The sequence below is a fragment of the Chrysochloris asiatica genome, unplaced genomic scaffold (assembly GCF_000296735.1).
Source record: "Chrysochloris asiatica unplaced genomic scaffold, ChrAsi1.0 scaffold00091, whole genome shotgun sequence".
NCBI lineage: Eukaryota > Metazoa > Chordata > Mammalia > Afrosoricida > Chrysochloridae > Chrysochloris > Chrysochloris asiatica.
The window spans coordinates 11,704,008-11,711,675 of NW_006408609.1; the positions used below are offsets into that span (position 1 = coordinate 11,704,008).

At 35.6% G+C, this 7,668-nt stretch overlaps 1 pseudogene; it reads left to right on the forward strand.

The window, feature by feature from the left end:
• Positions 1–6,294: 6,294 nt before the first annotated feature.
• Positions 6,295–6,678, forward strand: LOC102835451 (annotated as a pseudogene).
• Positions 6,679–7,668: the final 990 nt, after the last annotated feature.

A 7,668-nucleotide genomic window follows, 5' to 3' on the forward strand; every position in this document is an offset into this window, starting at 1 on the left:
CTATGAAGAAAAACATGGCACCAAGTTTGGAGGAAGACTCATTAACAACCTGTGATATGCAGATGATACAACCTTGCTTGCTGAAAATGAAGAGGACTTACAACTTTTACTGATGAAGATCAAAGAGCACAGCCTTTGGTATGGATTACATCTCAATGCAAAGAAAACAAAATTCCTCACCACTGGACCAATAAACAACATTCTTATCAATGGAGAAAAGATTGAAATTGTCAAGGATTTCATTCTTCTTGGATCAACTATTAATACTCATGGAAGCAGCAGTCAAGAAATCAAATGACATATTGCATTAGGCAAATCTGCTTCACAAAAACTTTTTAAAGTGTTGAAGAGCAAAGATGTCAGCTTGAGGACTAAGGTGCACCTCATCCAACCTACGGTATTTTCAATAGTCTCATACGAATGTTAAAGCTGGCCAATGAATAAGGAGGACCCTAGAAGAATTCATGTTTTTGAGTAACGGTGTTGAAGGAGAATATTGAAAGTGCCATGGGCTGCCAAAAGAACCAACAGATCTATGTTGGAAGAAGTGTAGCCAGAGTGTTCCTTGGAGGCCAGGATGGCCAAATTTCGTCTCTCATACTTCAGACATATTGTTAAGAAAGGACAAGTCACTGGAGAAGGATATCATGTTTCGTAAGGGGGAGGGTCAGAGAAAATGAGGAAGCCCCCAATGAGACGGATTGGCCAAGTGGCAGCATCGATGGACTCAAGCATGGCAACAATAGTGCGGTTGGCTCAGGATCGGGCAGTGTTTTGTTCTGCCGTGCATAAGGTTGTTATGGGTCAGTGCTGACTCAATGGCACCTAACAACAACAACAAATCAATATCTACTCCCATTTCCTCTTATTGAACCCCAGCAGGACTTAAACCTTGTTTAGTCGGAGTTAAAGACTATGGCTAGAGGAAATAATTTCTAAATCACTACACCACATTCTTACAAAAGAAATGACAATATGATAGATAAAGAAATACTTAACATGTATTATGAGATGGTTTTTAAAACATACATAAGTATATTTCACTGTCAAAATATAGAATTCTATGAAAATAAAAAGACTAAAGAAAGTGAATAAATAACAGTGACAAAAAAAGAATAAAATCTTCATTTGGTTTGTAAATGAAATTAAAAAAATTAAATGATACAAGTCCTGTTGAGAGGCTGTTGTTATTACTGTTGGGTGTTGTAGACTTAGTTCCAACCATTGTGACCCTATGCATAACACAATGAAACACTGCCATTTCTGTACCATCCTCAGAATTGTTATGTTTGAGCCTACTGTTGCAGCCACTATGTCAATTCAGCTCATTGAGGTTTTTCCTCTATTTTGTTGACTCCACAACAAACCCTCTGATAGAGGGTCTAAGGAGGAGTGAAATAAATATCTTGTCATTGTTGTTCTTAAGTGTCTTTGAGTCAGTTCTGAATCATAGTGACTAAGTATAGTGTTTCTGAGGAATGACTGGTGAATTTGAATTGCCAATCTTGGAGTTAGAAATCCAGTGCTTATCTGACATCAACATACAGAGATGCCAAATAGATACTAAAACCTATATAGAAAATTAAACAGCAAAACTGGATGATTAAATGATAGTAAAGGAGCAGTGGTAATTCAGTGGTAGAATTCTCACCTTCCATCTGGGAGACTTGGGATTGATTCCCTGCTAATGCCCCTCTTCTGTAGCCACCATCTGTCAATTAAGGCTTGCAGCTTACTATGATGCCCAACAGATTTCAGTGGAGTATACAAACTAAGATGGAAATTTCCAAAATTAAGCCAATGAAACTCCAAATTATCACATTTTCATCTGTAACCAATCATGGGAATAGCTCAGGACTAAGCAGCATTTGGTTCTATTTTGCATAGGGTTTCCATAAGTCAGGAACTGATTTAATAGTAGCAAATACGTCAGACTGCAAAGCCATTTGAACTGCAAGGTCAGTGGTTCAAGCTCCTGAGCTGCTTCTCAGATATTTTATACAGGGTCGCTATGGGTCAGAACTGACTTGTTGGCACTTAAGTACAACAACAAGAGTGATAAGAAGTGGATCACTTATAAAAATTTAGAAGTGTCTCAATTTCTTTTTCTATTTCTATGTCAAGGATACTTTCAGTGATATTGTGTGTGAGCACACTTCTGAATAGAGAGAGTACAGAAATAAAATTAACTTGTGATCCTAGGGGAGAACAATATATATGATGAATGAATGATGTTTTTAAGTGTCACTGAGTCTATTCCAAATCATAGCAACTCTGTATAGAGTTTTTTTTTTTTTTTTGTATACAAATGTTCATAGCAGCTTTATTCATAATAGCCCAAATGGAAAACAACTTAATTATCCATTAAATGTTGAATGAATAAGCAGACGGTGGTACATTTCACTCAATACAACACTATTAAAATAGTATGGAAGGAATTTTGAAGGAGCAATTGGTGAGTTTGAACTGACAACATCGTGGTACTCAGTCGATGCTCTTCCTACAGCACCACACCAAGAATTTATTGCCAACACGTCTGCTCTGAATAATAGCAACCCTGTGCACAACAGAATGAAACACTGCATGCACCATCCCCACAATGTTATTATACTTGAGCACACAGCTGCTGTCACTGAAGTCAATCCTTCCCATAGGGGGTTTTCCTCTCTCTCTCATTGACTTATTTTAAAAAGCACTATGTCCTTCTCCAGGGACTGGTCTTTCTTGATAACATATATGAAATATGAGTGATTAAGTCTCAGTATCCTGACTTCTAAGTAGCATTTTGTCTATACTTCTTCCAATGCAGATTTTTTTGTTCTCCTGGTAGTCCAGGGTATTTTAAACATTCTTCTGCAACACAATCACAAAAATGCACCAACTCCTCTGTTGTCTTCCTTATTCATTGTCCAACAGTTACATGCATATGAGACGGTTGAAAATACTATGGCTTGGGTCAGATGCACCTTCGTCCTCAAAATGTTATCTTTACTCTTCAAATACTTTAAAGAGATCTTACTCAGAAAATTTGCCTAATGCAATATACCATTAATTTTTTGACTGCTGCTTCTTAAATGTTGAATGTGGATCTAAGCAAAATGAAGTCTTCAATAACGTCATTATTTTATTCATTTATCATTCACTCATCTATGCCAAGAAATATGGCAGACAGATACTTGGACAACCGATTGGAAGAGATCCTTATTTCTGCTCATTCCAAAGAGCCACAGAATTTGGAAATCATTGGACAATATCATTAATATCACAAGCAAGTAGATTTTTGCTACATATAATTAAAAAACAGCTGCAACAGAACATTGAGAATGAACTGCCAGAGACTGAAGCCAGATTCAGAGGACATGGAATGAAGAATATCATTGCTAATATCAGATGGATCTTAGCTGAAAGCAGAGTATACCAGACATATGTTTACCTTTACTTCATTAACTATGCAAAGGCTTTTGACTGTGCAAATTATGACAAACCATGGATAAAATTGTGTAGAATGAGTAGTTGGTACACTAAATTGTGTTCATGAGGAACCTGTACATAGACCAAGATGTAGTCATTTGAAAAGAACACAGGGACGTTGAATAATTTAAAATTAAGAAAGGTGTGCATTTGGGCTTTATTCTGTCACCATATTTATTCAATCTGTATCCTGAGCAAATCAGCTGAAAAACTGGGTTATATGAACATCCTGGCATTAGGATTTGAGGGAGACTTATTAAGCACCGTGATATGCAGATGATACCACCTTGCTTGCTGAAATTGAAGAGGACTTATGTAAAGAAAACAAAAATTCTCACCACTTGACCAATAAATAACATAGGATCAATAGAGAAAGACTGAAGTTATAAAAGATTTAGTTTTGTTTTTATCCATTGTCAACACTCATGTAAGCAGCAATCAATAAATCAAGTGACATATTGCGTTAGGAATGACTGCTGCACAAGAAGATCTCTTTAGAGTGTTCAGGAGCAAAGATGTCAGTTGAGAACTAAGGTGCTCCTAACTCAATCCATGTTAGTTTCCATAGCTTCATATACATGTGAAAGTTGGACAGAGTAGAAAGAAACTTTAGAACAATTGATACATATGGTGTTCGAGAAGAAAATTAAAAGTACCATGCACTGTTTGAACAGAAAAACCTGTGCTGACAAAAAGTACACCCAGAATGCTCCTTAAAAGACAGGATGGTGAGACTTGCCTCTCATGGTTTAGGTATATTATCATGAGGGACTAGTCTGTGGAGAAGGACATCATGCTAGGTAAAGTGGAGGGTCAGCAAAATGAAATAGATCCTTAACGGGATGGATTGGCACAGTGGTAGCAACAATGAGCTCAAGCTTAACAAAGAGGGCAAGGAAGACATAGTACCAAGCAGTGTTTTGGTTTTTTTTGTGTGTTTATAAGGTCACTATGAGTAGAAACAAAATCAATGGCATCTAACAAGTCACCTACTTATATCTGACTTTTGTCTCATAAACACATAAGTATGATGATGTTTGGAGTCCTGATATGGTGCTGTGGGTAAATATGCTGGATTGCAAGGTTGGTGTGAACCACAAGATCGGCAGTTCAAGCTTACGAGTTGCTCCTTGGAAACCCTATACATGGTCCCTATGAGTGTACAATGACTGAATGATACTTAACAATAATGATAACAATGATGATGTTAGCAATTAAGTCTCTGAAAGAATGTGAATTCTCACATTTCTGTTTGCTCATTAAAAATATTTACTTTCCTTATAATAATGAATACATTTTAGTTGTGTCTTACAGATAAAAAAAAATCAGAGACTATATAGTCTTCAGTATGAACTACACCTCAACATACATAAGAAAAAACATATGCAATAAGTTTATAGGCTGCAGACTTACATTCTGTTTGCTTTTATTTGTTCTGGTTTTTTATTTTCACTGCCATCCTTATCTATGCCTCGCTTGTGAGATATCCTAAATAAATGTGAACAATAGTATGTATGTAAGTACAACAAAATATTAAATATGCAATCAAAGCTATGATTAAAGGCTGCCATAAAGGGATACAAAGAACAAGTAAACATGTTGTTGTTAGGTGCTGTGGTCAAAGTAAACTATTCATGTGTCAGATTAGTCAATATAGACAACTCATGTGACAGATGAAAAGTGTCACATTGGGTTTCCTAGACTGAAATATATACTGGAGCAGATCACAAACTCTTAACTTCATAAAGTGCCTGGATATGTTCTAACCAGCATTCTTGAAGTTGGCAGTTGAGTATTTAACCAATGAGCAGTCAAGTACTTAACCATTTGTGTCACGAGGATTCCTTACAAATATGAATGAATTGCTTATCAATCAAATAATGTTGATTGTCTGAATGTGTTATCTGAAGGGGTATAAACTGTCAAGAATGTTAAGTAAATAGTATTTATGTTTATATACAGACTTTTAAAACATATTAGAGTTGAGAAGGAAGAGGACACAAAGAAAAATCAGGTTCATGGAAGTCTAAAGGACTATATGCCCTTATTATCTTTCAGGTAAAAAGACAGTTTTCTGAGTGTGAGTCATGATTAGTCTGGATATCCAGTATTGCTACTGCAAAACGTTCCTCACCAGCATACGAGAACATCTTATCACTATGTATCCATGGTTATAGTTAAACTCATGTAATCCCAAAGCAGGTAGATTAAAAATTGTGTTGTTGCAGCACAACTTTCTGGGGAATGTTTAGGTCAGACCCTTGTAAACCAAGGAGGCATAAAAATGTTATACCATTCAAATATCTATCTTACTGTTGAATGATTTTCACAAGGATATTATACTATGAGTTAAATGGTAAGTGGCTGAAAATTGGCAAATGGAAAATGTTCTACCAATAGATGTCTCTAAAGGTGAATGCTACTGATTTCCCAAAATAATGGAAATGGAATGATGACAGATTTTAATTAGTTGCTTTTTGCTCTTTCTGGGGAGTTTAGATATGGTCAAATCTGAAAGGTCAGTGAAATTCTTTGTAAAGGAAAATATTTCATAGAAATCAGAGGTTTTGTCATAGTGTCTGCCAGTGAATATCTCCCCCTTGGACAGCATTTCTAAGACTAAAGATTGTTCAAAAGATAACAGAATTGCTGTTTGTTGATTTTTAAATTTTTATTCTGTAGCATAAATCTTTATTCAAAAATAAATATAAACTGATTTGGAATAACTTATGGCACTCAGCCATTGGATATTTTTCAATTGAATTAAAATATGTCAAAGTGTAATATTTATGAAAAGTCTTTTGTTTTGGGACTGTTGTCATCATGAATGGCACAGTAACTCTCCAGACCAGGAAGTTCATGACCAACTGACTATTTCAGAGGAAACAAATTGTCATTGATGTCCTTCACCCTGGGAATGTAACAGTACCTAAGACAGAAATTTGGGGAAAATTTGCCAAACTGTTCAAGATGATACCAGATGTCATCTCTGTGTTTTGATTTAGAACACATCTTGGTGGGTTCAGCATGATTTACAATTCCTCAGATTATACAAAGAAAAAATAACCTGAGCATAGATTTGCAAGACATGTCCTGTATGAGAATAAAAAAAAAAAACTTAGGAAAACAGTGTGAGGAACTCAAAAAAAAAGAATGAAGAAACTCAGGGGAACTGCAAAGGTCAAGGTTGGGGCTGGCAAAAAGTGAGATGGAGATTGGATAACAAAAGGAATGAAGATTCTGCTGTGATTTGATCTGCAATGATTGTGTGAATTTTTCACCACAGGCTTCATAAACTCTAAAATATGTATTTTAAAGTCTTGTTTTACATTTTGTTCATGGCTTTTATATCAGCAATTCAACCTCTAGCAATGAGTCCAATGGAAATAATAAGAGATACATATAAGGAGTTACAGAATTGTAATTAGCTGGTTATCCCTTAATTCTCCAAAGAGCCATTCATTGATGGTGTCTTGTTTTTGTGTGGTGATACCAAGATGAAGAAATGGAGAATCTGAGAAGAGGAAAAGCTATAAAGGGTCTATTTTCAAGGTCACTGCAGATGGTAACTGAGGCTTAATCATGCCAAAGATCTCCTCAGGAGTCTGTAGAATCCCTCTGAAATATTTTCTATTGAATTTCAGCTGAGAGAAGCATTTATCCATTAGGTAAAGTGTACTCTTCAGGCATTTCCTACACCTCCCATTTATATTCTGCATTCTTTAGTATCTACTTTGGGAATTCATACTTGCTTAGTAAGAAAAAGACAGTTGTATTAAGAAAGTCTATCATTTTACTCAAGACAAATTGAGAATCTGATGGCACTGTTTATTGCACTAGTAGCAAAAGTCAGTGATGGCATCAAGAGTATGGGGCAAGACAGCAGAGGAATTTGATACTTTAATTATGGTGATTAATTTTAGAATCTTGTTTTCTTACTCATTCTGCTACTCTCTGTCTCTTGACTGGTGCATTTACTCTGTTGACATTATCAATAGATATGGATTTTTTTTTCTTTCATTATGTTTGCTTTTTTTGTGTGGTGCTATTGGTTTCTTTGTTCTGCATGCTTTCCTATGTTGAATTCATGTTTTTGTGCATTTTTGTGTCAGTTTCTTCATAGTTTTAATGTTTCCATGTTCTCCTTTTTATATTTTTCATATGTTGTGAAGTATTAATTTTCTTTGAGGTAACCTT